We start from the raw sequence: 17,616 nt of genomic DNA, 5'->3' as shown, positions 1-17,616 counted from the left end.
AAATATCTTCCCTAAAACTTCGTCTTTGTTCAAATAGATAGGTGCACCACTGTCCAAAGAATCATACTACAATTTTAATTAGTTCAGGTTTACTAGGATAACTGCTAACTAGTGTGATGGTAAAAATGGCAGTGTAAACATTTGGGCGATGGCTAGAGCCAGGTTCTGAGACACCACGAGGTGGATGGGTCGCAAAGCCCAGGCTCCAGCCCTAGACCAAACATCTACACTGCAATTTTTAGGCCCACAAGCCTGAGTCAGTTGACCCAGGCTCTGAAACTTGTTGCTATGGTTTTTTTTACAGTGTACATGTACCCTTTGTGTCAGACTTAGGGATGCTAGGCATCCATTTTTTTACTTGAACGCCCGGTTGAAAAGGGACCCTGGTGGCTCCGGTCAGCACCGCTAACCGAGCCATTAAAAGTCCGGTTGGCCGCAGCGGGGCTGGCAGGCTGGGTTGCAGGAAGGGGTTCAGAGCGCAGGCTCTGGGTGGCTGAGCTGGGGCAGGGGGTTGGGGCACGGTAGGGGTTTTGGGGTACAGGTTCCAGGTGGTGCTCACCTCAGGTGGCTCCTGGAAGCAGCAACATGTCCCACCAGCTCCTAGTGCAGGGGCGGCCAGGGAAGCTCTGCATGTGTCCCCACCCTGAGCGCCAGCTCTATACCTTCCATTGGCTAGGAACATGTCACCTAGAGGGACATGTTGCCGCTTCTGGGAGCTGTCTGAGGTGAGGACCACCTGGAGCCCACACCCTAATCCCCACCCTGGAGCCCCCTCCCACACTCTGAACCCCTCAGCCCCACCCCCAGCCTTGAGCCCCCTCCCTTACCCCAAGCCCCTCAGCCCCACCCCAGAGCCTGCACTTCCTCCCGGAGTCCTCACCCCCTCCTGTACCCCAACCCCCTGCCCCAGCCCAGTGAAAATGAGCGAGGGTAGAGGATAGCGAGCGATGGAGGGAAAGGGGATAGAGTGAGCATGGCGTGGGGCTTTGGAGAAGGGGCAGGGGTGGGATGGGGCCTGAGGTGGGGCAACGGTATTCAGGTTTCTGCAAATAGAAAGCTGGCAACTCTAGTCAGACTGTCCCTCTAGACAGCTCCTGATAATTAACCTGCCCCTGCCCCTCCTCCTTAGAAGTGGTTTTTAACTGTTTATTTCCTTTTGATCTTGTTCCCAGCATGGCAAAACAACTGTCAGTTCAGGCTAGAGCCTGGAAGTATACCATTGTCCTGTAATTGCCCCCTCCCTCAATGTCTGCTGGAAGATTTTCTTATCAGTAGCTATTATGATGTTTTCCTTCTTGTTTTTCCAAGAGCCCTCTATTAAGCCAGATGAATACATTTGTACAGGAAAATCTTACAACCCATTGTACAACAACTTCATCCCGCTGGTCAGATACATCATGTATAAATTTATTACATCTCAGTACTCTTAAATTATTACATAGCAGCTCCATGTCAGTCTCAGAGGGCGTTATCCTGATTTTACAGATAGAGGACTGAGGCACAGAGAGAAGGCAGTCAGAAGAATCCGAAAATTAATGGTGCCCAGTTTGAGACACCTAGAATTTAATAGTTTCAGAGTACTTAGCATGATATAGCACTTCATATGTTCAAAGCACCGCTCCCATTGATTTCGGTTGTAGCTGTGAGTTGCTCAGAACTTCTGCATATCAGACTGAAGTGTCCCAAGTTAGGCACACAGAAAATTAGGAATATAGTTAGTGACCACAGGGGAAAAGCTTTGGTTTAAGTGTCTTGCCCAGCATTACACAGAAACTCTGTGGAAGAGGAAGGGATAGAATCCAGTTTTCAAGGGCAGAATTCAGCTGCCTTAACCAGGAGACCAGTGTTTCTCTTTCTGTAATCTTCTGCCTCATCCACTACACCCCAACCAACTTCTGCCACAAATGAGGCATAGGTCCTATGGACAACATCCCATCCATGTTCCCTGTCCCCACCGTCTGCCAGTCCCAATTTCCCTTCCCATCTTCTGGCTTTTGTTCACTGAGCCTTGTTCTGTACAGAATTCAAGTGAATTCAACAACAGTATTTTATGTAGTTAATAAAGAAACATCTGTGTGCAAAGTCAAAGTTTTGAATAATTTTAGATATTATAGCTATTCTATTTTTTTATTTTGGCGGGGATGCTTTTTTTCCCACAGATGGTGGAAGAACAGTCCTTGGGTAAGCCATATTGGTATCGAATGCATACCTGAACTTTTTAAGCACAGTTCCTGACTGAGAACATAACAAAGACTCCACTGTGCTGTCATACAGCAAAGGCAATAAACGTGGATGGGTTCTTAAGTGGATGAGTTCTTAAGAGACAAAGACTGGATTTTCATGCACATGTATTTGACAATGAAGAATGAGGAAAGAGAAATAGAAAAAAGTGACAGCTAAACTTATGTTGTTCTGAAATAGACAGTTTTCAATTTCCTGCATCAGTTTCTACCTTAAAATTTTGTAAGTAAACTTCAGACTTCGGGGTATGCTATACTTTTCTCTAGAAACGTGCTTAACCAACAGTCTCCCCACATGCTCATTTCTAGTAAAACTATTGCCAATAGTTTAAGCAGTGTGGAAACTTGTGCCTTACTATAACTCATGCTACCTCATACACCATCTCCCTCCCCCTAAAACATTTAATTGATGATTGTTAGATTAAAATCATCATTCTTTAAGCTCACAAGTATACTCATAGTAATGGGGGGAGGCATAGCTCAGTGGTTTGAGCATTGGCCTGCTAAACCCAGGGTTGTGAGTTCAATCCTTGAGGAGGCCACTTGGGGATCTGGGGCAAAAATTGGTCCTGCTAGTGAAGGCAGGGGGCTGGACTCAATGACCTTTCAAGGTCTCTTCCAGTTCTAGGAGACTGGTATATCTCCAATTATTACCTAATATCCTAACGGGCTTTTGTTCTTGATTAAAGTGGGGAAATGCAAACATTGAGTCCCCCTTATCCAGCTGTAGAGAGAGAAAAATGGAGGAAGGTCTCTTAAGCAATTAAATTGTTCTTGTTTCTAAACAGGAAGCTTAGTGTTAAGACATTATAGGTTTGTTTGGATTCAGAGGTAGCTCTCTGTTCCTCCTAAATCCAAATGAAGATGGCTGTCCCCTCCTGGCTCCTTTCACTACCATCAGTTATTAGTTTTTAATCTTGTTAGACTAGATTCATCTGACATTTTTGTATTCCAGAGGCAAAGACAGATATATCTACTTAAGCTGTAAACAACAGTGGTCCTAACTAGTGCTAGGAAAACCAATGTGAAAAGGTGAGTTACACTGCTAATTACTGTGGTTCGGATAATCTTGTTCAGTAACATTCACTTAAGCAGACAAATGTAAGCTCTTAAGCACACTCTTAAATTGCAAAACAAAACAAGTTCTTGAGACTTTATGGGTTAGAGATAATGCAGCTAAGTTGTGTGATTGATTTTAAAATGGCTCATTAAGTTTAGAGGGGCCAGTGGATTTTCAAAATATTCTCAGTAATCTTCAGAAGTAGTTTGCATGGATGTTTCCAATTCCTGAAGGAATAGGAGCCCTGTATATGAATAACCACTGGCTATAAAAAGTGCATTTGATAACCAGAGCAGATGGGCTAATCCTATGACACCACAAATGCCTAAAATGCCTCTGCCTTTGTGAAACAAGTATGTCCCATACTCACAAGATGACTACTGTTACAGTTGCTCTGTGAAACTCTGCACTGTTGCTGAATCAGCTCTTTCTCCATTTTTACATTTCACTGTTCCCAAAGAGGGTAGGGGGAGAATGGTTACATAGAAAACAAAATCATAACATACTTTCTAGAGACTAAATTTAATTAACAAATTATCTTCCTGGCTAAAGAATCTTCTCTCACCCAAAGTTCTTTCCAATGTTTTCAACCAAGCCTGGCTGAGATCCCTCTTTCGTGAAGCAAACTCGCTGTCCGTTTACTTCCTAGGTCAAGGATGACAGGGTGTCTTCTTTGTCCCCTAACATATACTAGAACAAATCTTAGATGTGCACCTCAAGATAGGAAGAAGTAAACAATGGGCGGAGGCAGGGCCGGCTCTAGACCCCAGCGCACCAAGCGCGCGCGTGGGGCGGCATTTTGCCGGCAGGGCGGCAGGCGGCTCCGGCGGACCTTCCGCAGTCATGCCTGCGGGAGGTCCACTGGAGCTGCGGGACAGCTGACCTCCCGCAGGCATGACTGCGGAGGGTTCACTGGTCCCGCAGCTCGGGTGGACCTCCCGCAGGAATGCCTGCGGATGGTCCACCCGAGCCACGGGACCTGCGCACCTTCCGCAGGCACGTCTGCGAGAGATCCCCCGGAGCCGCGGGACCGGCGCCCGCACGCCCCCTGCGGCGTGCCGCCCTGCTTGGGGCGGCCGGATTCCCAGAGCCGCCCCTGGGCGGAGGGGACACCCTGTTACTTCTCTCTCTCTGTGAAAACGTCAATCCTTCATTAGCATTTGGTTCAGACTGGCGAGCAGACACTCATTTTGAACCATAGATTCATAGATACGAAGGGAGTTGGGAAATATCACCTATAATGTTTAGAAGTTCCAAGGAAGTTTTAGTACTGGCAGCTTGAGATCCCCAGACTATGCCACTTTAAAAGAAGTCCCCCACAATCACAGAGTTCTTTTTCCATACACATTGTACATAGGTGGGTAAAGACGTGGTCATCCCATTCCCCAGTGTGATTTGGTAGCCTGTAGCAGATACCATCTTGTGCTTTATCTGTTAGGACACTGGCCAATGTGTATTCAAGATCATTTTCATCCTGGTTATCAGTGACTTTGAAACAGGTCATGCCATTTTTGACAGAGTGCCAATCCCTCTCCTCCCCTTTTGCACACTCGATCCTTCCTAAATAGGTTAGAACCATTAAGTCTAACATGCCAGTTGTGCAAATCATCCCACCAGATTTCAATAATACACCGAGCTTGAATTTACGCTCATAAATGAGCAATTCCAATTCCTCTTGTTTATTACCCAGACTACTAGCATTAGTGTATGGGCAGTTGAAGAATATCTGTTCTTCATGTCCTTTTATTCGTTGATTAATTTTGTTGAACATCTCAATACTGTATTTTGCTAACCACACGATGTGTAAACAGACATATAGATAACCATTTATTGCCTGAAAGAAAACCTGTTTTTTGCTTTTCTTGGTGACCAGTCCTGTAGACACAGTTCTTAAGAACATAATTTCCCTATATATACACATAACTCCTTACACAACATCTGCACATTCATTTCATAATTACTTTGATGCCCAGTGACACAAGCTTTTATTAGAGATCTCATATAACACTCTTTAGTGAACTAGAATGTAAATACCGTGCCTAGGAGATCTGTCACCCTCATATATCTCCTCTGTGCCCCTTGCCAGTTGGCACTAAGCGATTGCTAGTTCACAGTATCTGAATGGACAGAAGTGGAGCACAGAAAGAAATTAGCATGTAAAAATTCTCCCCTTTGCCACCACTGGAGACAGATGTGACCAGCATATTATAAATAGGGCCCTACCAAATTCAGGTCCATTTTGGTCAATTTCATGGTCATAGGATTTTAAAAATCGTAAATTTCTGATTTCAGCTATTTAAATTTGAAATGTCACGGTGTTGTAATTTTAGGGGTCCTGGCCCATAAAGGCGTTCGGGGGGGGGATCACAAGGTTATTGTGGGGGGGGGGGGCTGTGGTACTGCTGTCCTTACTTCTGCGCTGCTGCTGGCAGTGGCACTGCGTTCAGAGCTGGAAAGCTGGAGAGTGGCGGCTGCTGGCCAGAAGCCCAGCTCTGAAAGCAGAGCTGCCACCAGCAGCATCACAGAACTAAGCGTGGCATGGTATGGTATTGCCACCCTTACTTCTGCACTGCTGCTGGTGGGGTGCTGCCTTCAGAGCTGGGTACCCGGCCAGCAGCCGCCACTCTCCAGCCACCCAGCTCTGAAGGCAGTGCAGAAGTAAGGATGGTAATACTGCAGCCTCTCCTAAAATAACGTTGTGACCCCCTTGCAACTCCCCTTTGGGTCAGGACCCCCAATTTGAGAAATGCTGGTCTCCCCCATGAAATCTGTATAGTGTAGGGTAAAAGCACACAAAAGACCTGATTTCATGGAGAGAGACCAGATTTCACAGTCTGTGACGCTTTTTTCATGGCCATGAATTTGGTAAGGCCCTAATTATATATATAAACAGAGGAAAGAGTCCAGGTTAACAGATTACTTCAAGTGAAGATTCCCCTGCAAAATATGCAACATATTCAATGGAAAGGGAGCCCACAGAAGGACAAAGATGCCACAAACAAACAACATTGATGTTAGCATCTTAGTGGATAACTGCCGGACAATTCAAAGCAGCTTCTGGGGAAGAGAGATTGTCAAGTTCTCAAAGAAAGCCTACATGTTCAAAATGACAGCCTGGCACACATCTTCACTTAAGGCATCTCCCCTTTCAATCTCAGAGGCAGATGTGAAAGTAATACAGTTGGCTTTAATTATGACAGGGCATCAGAAATCTGCAATCCTGTAAGCCTCTGCAACATGAGAATGAATTTATTTGACCAGGACAAAATGAGAAGACGCTTGTTTGCAGTCTTCAAAGAGCACAAAGATTCAGATTTCCTGAAATCTGCCATTAAAAACAGGCAAAAGTCAGTAACTCTCCAATACAGACTAAATAGTCTCTCTTTCTGCAAGAACATTGGAAAAGAAGCTAGGTAATGTTATGTTCTGATTTAAATAAAATGGGGAAATTCTGCACAGAAGTTAAGCCAGGGGCATAAAATGACCTTATCCCAATGGAAAAATCAAAGAAGAGGAAATTTCAGAAAAGAAAAAACAAACGCTGTCACCTTCCTAGCTGCAGCAGTGGCTAAAAGAAAGGCCAGTTTCCTAGGAAGACGGGGAGGAAGGGGGGGGGAGAGAGAGTGAGTGTGTGTGGATAGACAGGTCACCTGGTCAAGAGTTCAAAACTGCAGTCAGGTTTCAGGGAGGCACTAGCAAGCTATGTGGAAGCTTAACAACAGAGCAGGACACCATCCTAGACAAATGAAAAATTATTGCATGGAAACCAACAGGTAGTTCCCAATGGTGATATGATGACTGTACAACTTATGAATTCTGACTGATGTAATGAAGTTGTTATGAAATTGCTGTATCATGGAATCCGACAGTGCTGATAAGGCTGTAAGCTTGATTCTCCCAGAGGAAGTACAAAGGAGAGGTTGGCAGAACTCAATCACCACCTATTCAGGGACAATGGGTTAACACATGCCTGGGAGAAGCTAATTACTCTTATTTGTCTGCAAGGGGCTGCCTTTCAGATAATTGAAAATTCTCAAAACACAGGACAATGACCCCAAGGTGTTGATGCTAGCCTTTACAAATCACAGACACTGGGTGGGTTGAGGAGAAGCCTCAGAGTTTTGGGCAGGATGGAAAGAGCCAGACATGCTTTCATAACTGGGGGTGGGGAAGAAAGGGAGGGAGAAGGAGTTTAGCTGCAGGACCAACCAAGGTCAGAATAAGCAAGCTGCCCTAGGGAGAGAGGCTCCATTGTTCAGAAGTCAAGCTATGAGCAGCAGCAGGAGGTTCCTGACACACGCAGAGAACCCTGACCCCAGTACAAGAATATTCAGAATGGGGAGGAAACCAAAGCAGGGAATTGTATGTAGGGGTTTTTTTGTTTTGTTTTGTTTTTAAATAGATCTGTGTACTTCTCAGGTTATAAAAGGCAAGTAGTGGTTGTTTTTAGACTCCTATGCAAGGTCTCTCTGTGTACATTTTTCGTGTGTTTCACCTATCACATGCTCCTAAAGTGGTAAACTGCAGACCCACAGCCTGCATGTGGCCAGGGTTTTGTGAGAGGGTGTCCTTAAGCTACAGTGGACTCTGGGAGTGGTCTTGGGGTGGGACAGCTGGATCACGAGGTCTCAGCTCTCAGGATAGAGGATCGGCACCCCAAGATTGTGCTTGGTGTCCCTAACACCTCCACACATATTGTGGAGTCTTAAAGCACATGGGATCCAGGAGTTGGTTCCCTCACAGCAGTCAGGTGAGTGCCCAAGAGGGGTCGGGCGTTTGATGAGATCTGTGAGAAATGTTCCTTATGGAAGTGAGAACCAAACCTGGCCTCTGAGGTAACTAGAGGCCAATCCCTCATTAGACAAACATTGCAGGAAGCGAAATGCTGTTGGAGGTCAGTTTTTTTAGCTGCAATCCTTACAGTAACACCAGTGAGAGAAAATAGCCCAGATTCTAGAATCAACTATTGCATTTCCTTCTTTTTTGGATAAAATACATAGAACTTTGTCCAAAACCCCTTATTACACATGTGCACAACAGCGAGAACAACAGATAGAGCTTTCTGGATGCTGACAGAGGCAAACAACTAACTTGTACAAAGGACAAATAAATGTGATGGTGCTAGGACATTTCCATTAGGCCTGCAAAAATAAAAATCAAGACAATCTTCACTTGGTCCTTTGAACATTTTTGCAATGCCTTCCCTAGTAGAGGGAGTAGGGGAGAAACCTGCTTGAAGTACCCTGGGACTGAGAATTCAGCTTGGGTGAAAGCCAGAGGGTCCCACCACCTGTTGCATCTTGTAGGAAAGATCTATTTTAAAACAGACTGTTCCGGAGACAGACTAGGACACATCATTCCTCTGACAGTACTCTCATGCCCAGGGGTGGGCAAACTATGGCCCGTCAGGGCTTTGGATCCGGCCCACAGGATTGCCACCCCCCATAGCGCCAAGGGGCTAATGCAGAAGCGGCCGGCACCACGTCCCTGTGGCCCCTAGGGGAGGGGGACACAGAGGTCTCCGCAGGCTGCCCTTGCCTGCAGGGGCCGCAGGGACATGATGCTGGCTGCTTCTGGGAGTGCTGCAGGGCCAGGGCACGGAGGGAGCCTGCCCTAGCCCTGCGGCACGCCGCTGCCACCCCAGAGCCTCTCAAGGTAAGTGGTGCCTTGCTGGGCCGGAGCCTGCATCCCAAACCCCTCCTGCACCCCAACCCTTTGCCCTGAGCCCCCGCCGCACCCCGCACCACTCCTGCACCCCAACCCCCTGCCCTGAGCCCCCCTCCTGCACCTGAACTCCCTGCCCTGAGCCCCTGGCTGCACCTGTTCTGCACCCCAACCCCCTGCCCTGAGCCCCCAACCCTCGCCCTGAGCCCTCTCCCGCACTCCACACCCCTCCCTACACCCCAACCCCCCTGTCCTGAGCCCCTTCCTGCACACCGCACCCCCTCCCATGCCCCGCACTCCCTCTCATACCCCAACCCTCTGCCCCAGCCCTACATTCATGGCCCTGCATGCGATTTCCCCACCCAGATGTTGCTTTCAGGCCAAAAAGTTTGCTCATCTCTGTCTTAGCCAGTGGATTGGAATGAGGTCTGGTGGCCAAAGGCAAACAAATTTGTAGAAATGAATACTGCACATCTCTAACTTGCCTTGTTTGCTCTAACATTGAGCTCTATCCACACAGGCAGCTATGCAACGGAGCTGCCAGGAATCAGCCTCAGTCAAGGTTAGCCCTAGGAAGAAGTTTGGGGTATCTGGCACAGGTGTCAGCATGACCAGGAAATAGCGTATTTAGACTCAGGAGTAGTACTAACTAGAGCAGGGGTTCTCAAACTGGGGGTTGCGACCCCTCGGAGGGACACGGGGTTATTACATGGGAGTCATGAGCTGTCAGCCTCCACCCCCAAATCCTACTTTGCCTCCAGCATTTATAATAGTGTTAAATATTAAAAAAATGTGGTTTTTAATTTATAAGGTGGGTCGCATTCAGAGGCTTGCTGTGTGAAAGGGGTCACCAGTACCAAAGTTTGAGAACCAATGAATTAGAGAGAATAATTGCAGTATCACCAACCCTAAGACTTCAAAAAACAAGAGCCACACACTCCTCCCCAAATCACAAGATTAGCCTAAAAATCATTATTCTTTAAAAAAAAATTAAATCCTGATCTTTAGTCTGAGTTTTGAACTCCCCCGGCCTACTCCAATCGTACGTGTGTGACAAGTACAGTATTGCCAGCTCTTGCATATTTATTGCAGGTCTAAGATGGTCTTGGCCCCTCTCAAAATAATGCAAAGAGCCCTTGCCTTTCCAAAATTTTGGAGCAGGTGCCTGCAGGTCCCACACCCTAGTTCTCACCTTCCCAGGCTGTGACAGCCACCTGTCCCCATAGCTGCCAAAGTCTGCGCAGCTCCACATATGACATTTCTTAACAGGGTGAAAAAGTCACTGATCTCACCACTATTGCTTGAGTGGGACATTAGTGACTCTCACTGACAAGGAAAATCACACATGGAGCTGCACAAAACTTCACTGCCTCCAAAAAGTCAGTTGTTACTGCCACCTCTTCTCCCAAAACACTCAATTAGTGCCCCCTAGATTTTTGTGGACCCTATTGCCCCAGATTTTGCTGCTCGTCTGCAGGAAGCCCTCAGTCAGGACTGGAGGGATGCAGAGGAAAGCAATGGAATACCAACTCCCACCCCCATCCCTTTGATAGACAGGGCCCTCGGAAAGCCTTTTTTTCAGTATCAGGGGATTCACACACCCATATACAGGCTATCCCAGAGAGAATCCCAAGCCTTTAGAGCTCAGCTGGTTAAATGTGGGAACTGGCTGTGCCAGCCCAGCAAGAGAGAAGGGGTCCTTCCTCTGATGCTGATGACAGCAGAACCTGACTGGATGCATGGATTGGCGGCAGGACAGTGATCTCCTTGGTGCAGAAGATGTGGGACCTGAGCCAGACACTCACCCTCAGAAGCCTGGAGAAGGGAATCAAGACCACACCCCCACCACACAGACTTCCAGGGCGAGGGGGAGAGAAGAAACAGTTTGGGGGATGGGGCAGTGTGGAGCTGATGGAATTTGGGAGGGGAAGAAGCTCTAGCTGGTTGGGAAAGCAAGTGGCTGCACGGCCCAGGGAAGGCTCAGGGCAGTAGGTTCCTGGTGGGGAGCCCAGACTGGGGAGGGAAAGAGCCAGGAAACAGGTACCTGTCAGGGCCAAGGAATGGCGAAGGCTGAGAGGAGGGATCAGGGAAGCAGAAACTCTGAAGGAGGGACTAGGTAGGCAGGGATAGCAGGAGGGGATGGAATTAAGGGTCTGAGTTGCAGGTACTTGCCCAGGCCAGGTCTGTGGAAGGAAAAGGAAAGGATCAGGGAAGCAGAGCTCTAAGGAGAAGAGAGCAGAGTGGGCTGGGGAAGGGGCTGTGTAGTAGGCACCTGCTGGGTAGTAGCGAGAGCTGCAACAACGAGGTGGGGGTGGGGGAAGAAGGAGCGGAGGGGCACCAGGAGTTCAAGAGATCTGAGACCAATCATAGGGGAGGTTAGGTGGCAGGGAACCTGATACCTGGTGGAGCCAGGGAGAGGGACAGTAGGTGGCTGTTCGAACAGGAAGAGAGAAATCAGGTAGCTACTGTAAGTGAGAGGGATGGGAGAGCAGCCACCTGCTCCCCAATCAAGTGAGGCCAGAAACTCTTCAAGACATCATACAAGAGCTTCTGAAACAAGGGGGGATGGAAATCATGTGAGAACTGGCAATACTGCATTTATCGGCGGAGGGATAGCTCAGTGGTTTGAGCATTGGCCTGCTAAACCCAGGGTTGTGAGTTCAATCCTTGAGGGGGCCACTTAGGGATCTGGGGCAAAAATTGGTCCTGCTAGTGAAGGCAGGGGGCTGGACTCAATGACCTTTCAAGGTCCCTTCCAGTTCTAGGAGATTGGTATATCTCCAATTATTATTATATTATTTATGTCAAACAAAATTGTTTTCAAGTAAAGTAATGACATAAGAAAAGGGGGTCCCATGGACTCCAGACCCAGGCGAGGGAGCTCTCTAGAGGAGAGGAATCTTAAAAAGATGCACACTGGACTGTGCTATAAATTTGGATAACCAAAGAGATTATCCCAGGAGCAAGTATTTTTCTTTAGCCCAGCTTCTTGGTTTGCTGTGCAGAGTAGAAGTCCTGGATACCCACCACTTCACAGCCTCCAGCTGTTTGGAATTCAAAAGATTTTTCAATGGAAGGCTCTGCCTTTGCTTGGAGGCTTCCCTGGTGTTGTGCAGTCTTGATTATCTGAAGCTTGTCCTTTGATCTCCCACCAACAGCCATGCCTCTTCGGAGAGGCCTGAGGCATTCTCAGAGTGCATGAAGGAGCTGGCTATAGAGGCTGCAAAACACTGCAACCTCTTTTCTTTGGGGTTGCTGCTTATGCTGTGAAAAGAGTGGGTGGGGGTGAGGAATGGACTAAAACTAGACAGATTACCAAAATGGCAGATGCTTCCCTCTGCTGCTTTGCTGAAGCAAGAGGCAGGAAGAAAACTGGAGGCAGAAAAAGCAAGAGAGCTTTGTTTGACCAGAGGGAGCCAAAACTTGAAAGAATATTGGTTGCCACTCGGCCTGACTAATAAAGGATCTATTTGGATTGGTGGACACCAGGGCACAGAAATTAAACTCTTATTCATATATAGTCATAGGGCCAAGGGATCTGGAATTGCCCATTAAAGAGGAAATGAAAAGTAGATTCTCCTCCAATGTTTGAACACATTAACTGAATTCTAATGTTCTCTAAAACCTGGGAGAAGCCATCACTCAAACATCACACCCAACCAAACATACCATTCAGAATGCACATAGCCATTGATATTCTCCAACAGGAAGTTGCCAAGTGTCACTGACTTGAACTCTATTTTTGTAAATTAAAGGTCAAAAGCAAGATTGCTCCTACTGTCATATTCAAGCAGCACTTCCATTATTAAATTTGTTTTGACTTCCTTGTTTTTAAAAGTGCCTGTTACAATAGCTAGGGACTTCTTAGCACTGTAAATATGTTTGTTAAAGAACAAGCTACATAGAGTTTTAAATTAGATGTCTACAGGCCTCAAATGTTGTTTGTTACACTCAAATTACCTTTAATTTAAATACAAAATTTATCAGCTCACTAGGTCAGAATGCAGAGGAGGCTTTTTTGAAATTTAAACAAGCAAACCGGGACCTACTTTTCAAGGGTGCCATGCACCTGAGCTCTCACGGACTTCTGCTGAACTTGTGGTGCTCAGAAAATGATCAGGTCCATTTAAACACCAAAAATCCTTCACCTCTTCCCACAGGAAGAAAAGCAACAAAAATACAGTATCTGCTTAAACAACTGTAATACAATTACAAGTGCCAAGAATTTTAAAGATAAGTCTTAAAGTCTGTTCTTAACATTTAAAAATCACAGAATGCTTGTGACAGGGTGCCCACAAAATTGAAAACAAAGCGTCAGGCTTGTTTAGACCTTTATTATAGCCTTAACATCACACTCTTTCATGCTGCATATTAAGCCAAGGAGTATTTCATGCAATTGATCAGCTTTGGTAATAAGACTGTGTTCCCCATGTAAAAGGAAGATTGGGGTTTGTGGGTGTGAAAAGGGAAAAGAAATTTAGTTAGATTGGAGACTTTCCTAGTCTTATTTAAATATTATATTGCTGTTTTATGGTGTATTAACTACAAAAAGAAAAAACACATATACAGTGTTTGAAGCCTGGGAATGAGAAATACTCATCCTTCCCTTCACAGCTCATTAGGTTGTTACGTTCCTCACCGGAAGAGTAAATGAAAGTAACTCTCAAGTGTGTATTAAATATGTGAAATTCATATAATCAATTCAATACTGGGAACATATGCAGTGTCATGTGCATGGTCAGGCTCAGATCTAAAATCATCATATTGTAGTGGGTTGCAGGATATCCAGCAGTTACAAAGGATTCCCAGTAGCCCTGCGTTCATGTTGAACATGGTAAGAGTAGCATGGGAAGAAAGAAATATCACATCCCTTGCTCCGGATACTGATAAGTAGTCCCTGTCACATGACTTTCTGTCCAAGGCTCAGAAATACACTTTTAAAGAACAAATTTTGTTGATTTTTTGTAAAACCAGATTGCACCAAATGGCGGGTTTTCAGGTTAGTTGTGTTTTTTAAAAGAGTTCTCAAGAATGTTATCCTAGTCTCCTAGAAAGACTTCATCCCTTCTTTCTCTGCTGGTTCTTCAGGCCAGACACTGCAAGAAGCAAAAACATTCTGTTCCCTTCAGTTTACACAGCAAACATGTTATGAGATAAGAGGAAAAACAGGTCAAATCTATTTTCATAACAAAGAAATGCCAAGGTGTGCTTCACATAGAAGTAGCTTGCGTATCCATTTTCCCCCTACACACAGATTTTAACAAACTATTGTAATTCTTTTTTAATATTAAATATCAGTAACTTTTGAAGCTGCTCCAGAAAATTCATTAGAAGCCTGCCACACTGTTTGCATCCAGGAGTCATTACTATGCTACAGGGTCCATCAGGAAACATCTCCAATATTGTACAAAACCTTTATCATGGGGGAAGGGGGAGAGAACAGGAAGAGACAAGACATAGCACAATACTGATGTATGAGTCGAACAGTTGGTTCCAGGAGGGAGAAGACAAGTTTAATATTGGGATGCCTGCTTTTAAATGAAAACTATACCCTTCAGAGTTTGTAACTCTTAGATGCACATTTTGTCTTCCCCTTTACTCCACTCTTCCTTCCTATGGCGGGACATCCTGAATGCTGTCCATCTGCTCAGTCTTTGGGTGAAGAAGAATGCTTCATACTCTAAAGCCTAAAAAGGCTAAACAGAAAGTTTTCTGGCCAAATAAAGAGTAGAACTTGAGAGGGAGTCATGTACAGTCTCTGTCTGGAAAAGCAGATATCGAAATGCAAGATCTTTTTAGGGGGGAAGGAAGGCCACGTATGTGGCATTGGAAGGTGATCCTCTGCACTCCAGTAAACTTATGGAATTTTAGGGAGGATGGGGAATAGTCAGACCATTCCTCACTTGTCAAAGACATTCACATCATGTTTTTATGAGTTGTAAAGTGGAACAACTGCTCCTAATAAAAATAAAATAATTGAAAAGGCTATTAGGGTCTGTCTACAATAAGAACTGGAAATACAGCAGTTAACTGTGTTAATATGCAAAACAAAAAGCTTACTGCGCACTAGACCAGTGGTTTTCAAACTGCAGTCCTGGCTGGTGGAATGGAAGGCACTGGGTCGCGGCGGCTCTGGTCAGCACCACCTACCGGGCCATTAGAAATCCCATCAGCGGTGCTGCCCGGCTAAGGCAGGCTGTCCCTACCTGTTCTGACACCGCACTGTGCCCCGGAAGCAGCCAGCAGCAGGTCCGGCTCCTAGGTGGGGGGGCCATGAGGCTCCACGCACTACCTCCACCCTGAGCACCGGGAGCCGGTGTGGGGGACGGTGCCTGCGGGTGAGAGCCACACAGAGCTGCTTGCACACTTCCGCCTAGGAGCCAGACCTGCTGCTGGCCTCTTCCGGGGCGCAGCGCGGTGCACTGTGCCTTAGCACCCCCGCTGCACCACTGACTGGAGCCACTCAAGGTAAGCCCGCGCCCCAGCCTCGTACCCCAATCCCCTGCCCCAGCCCTGAGCCCCCCTAAACCTGGATCCCCTTCCTGCACCCCAAACCCTTCATCCACAGCCCCACCCCAGAGCCCTGATCCCCTCCTGTACGCCAACCTTCTACCTCAGCCCTGAGCCCCCCCAAACCCAGAGCCCCCTCCTGCCCCCCAAACCCTTCATCCCCGGCCTCACCCCAGAGCCTGCACCCCCACCCCAGAGCCCTGATCCCCTCCTGTACGCCAACCTTCTACCTCAGCCCTGAGCCCCCCCAAACTCAGAGCCCCCTCCTGCACCCCAAACCCTTCATCCCCGGCCTCACCCCAGAACCTGCACCCCCACCCCAGAGCCAGGCCCCCTCCCACACCCCAGCCCCCTGCCTCAGCCCAGAGCACCCCCCCACATCCTGAACCCCTTATTCACTATCCCACCCCGCAGCCCTCACCGCAACCCTCTGCCCCAGCCCTGAGCCCCTCCCACACCCCAAATCCCTCATCCGCAGCTCTGTTGGGTCACAGGCATCAATAATTTTCTTCAACTGAGTCGCCAGAAAAAAAGTTTGAAAACCACTGCACTAGACTCCCAGTATCAGTGAGAGTGGACGGATATAGGGCAGTCTATTTCTTAAAGACTTGAATGGTGTTTGTATTCTGAACACAGAGTAACAAGCTAGAGAGAGCTTGGGACTTTCAAGACAAATATTTTTAAAACATTATTTTAATTGACTAGAATCATAGAATATTAGGGTTGGAAGAGACCTCAGGAGGTCATCTAGTCCAACCTCCTGCTCAAAGCAGGACTACATTTAGTACAGATCATAATGTTTATTCTTGATACTATTTTACTAAACTAAAAATATTTGTGAAGTCTTATCCCCCACAGCCCCTCAAATTATAATTTAAAGGGCAAGTGCACAGCAAAACACAAACACAAAAATAACAGTTCCTTTTGCTCATTGGATATATTATTTTTTTCCTCCAGAGACAACAAAGTGATAAGAGGACAGAGTTTACCTGAATGGTGATTAGTGCACAGTCAACACAACACTACTAAATAAAAAAAAAAAAAAGAAAGAAACAGCTTCTCCACAAAAGGAAAAGAGCAAGAACTGAAAAACCAAAGGCTTCCAGAAGGAGAAAAAGCCAGGAGAACTGTAACTGCATACCCTCTGTAGGGGTGAGAGAGATTACTTAGACATGTAACTGTGATAGTGTGGGCATTTGCTAAGTAGATATGTGTATTCTCTTGCACAGAATAAAAATCTCAGAAGATAAGCACTTCAGACTGCGTAAAAGACTTGGACACTTTCCCAGAATTCAGAAGGTCATAAGCAGAGAATCTAAAAAACTACAAAGGGTGACAGAATGGAGCAGCTTCCACTCAGTGCTCCAGGACTGCCTGCCTGGCCCAAAATAAAATGATACACTTTTCTATATCAACGCAGCCGTAAAAAAAAAGCATGCATGGGCCTGTTAAAAGCGGCAATATTTCAGACTTCAGTCACCCACTCACTTCCACACAATTTCCTGGCTTCTATGTTTGGCCTCAAACAAGACATTTGTAGGAGTACAGCCTGAGCATGCTGAAGACCTGCTTGAAAAAGACCAGCTTGGTTCCAGCTTTAACCAATCATTTTCTGATAAAAGGAGCAACTACAATTAATAATTACCCGAATACTCATGTTTACCAATACAATTGCTTAACAAAGATCTGTTGTAAAGCGGAATTAACGTTTTCTAAAAAGCAATTACACTGTAATGTTTTTTGACCTCTTAAGGAAGCACAGCCATGAAAGAGGCCTAAAAAAGACATGCACAAATATCAAAGGCGGAAGTGATGGAACCAGCTTCAAAGCCAGTCCAACAGGTATCTGGACAAGTACAACCTCCCACACACACCCAAAACATGTGCAGGGAAAAGATGACTAAAAATAATACACTGACCTGCTCTTCTCTGACTTGTCTGCACAGCACAGAGCAAATGCCATCTTTCAACAAGGAGTATACACAAGGCTCTAAGCATTCAAATAAACAGAACCACACTTCATTTTATAAACATCAAGATATTTAAACCCATTTCAAAGATCCCAAGTAAGGTGTTGCTAACAACTAATCTTATCCTGCAAGTTGTTGAGACCACTTATGTTGGTACAGACTTATGTCAGTA

General features: G+C 46.2%; 1 protein-coding gene and 1 long non-coding RNA gene across 2 annotated transcripts in view; one reads left to right on the top strand and one right to left on the bottom strand.

Moving 5' to 3' along the window:
* The window catches only part of RASSF3 (Ras association domain family member 3), a 69,025-nt gene that overhangs the window by 27,821 nt on the left and 23,588 nt on the right, over positions 1-17,616 (bottom strand). The window lies entirely within an intron of this gene.
* Positions 2,173-17,388, top strand: LOC123343283. Its single transcript, XR_006572170.1, has 3 exons — positions 2,173-2,463; positions 3,196-3,272; positions 16,432-17,388. It is a non-coding gene; the product is annotated as an uncharacterized LOC123343283 (long non-coding RNA).

This window comes from Mauremys mutica, chromosome 1 (assembly GCF_020497125.1).
Source record: "Mauremys mutica isolate MM-2020 ecotype Southern chromosome 1, ASM2049712v1, whole genome shotgun sequence".
In the NCBI taxonomy this organism is placed as follows: domain Eukaryota; kingdom Metazoa; phylum Chordata; order Testudines; family Geoemydidae; genus Mauremys; species Mauremys mutica.
The sequence above is the reverse complement of the archived record's forward strand: the minus strand, read 5'-3'. Positions and strand labels throughout refer to the sequence as shown.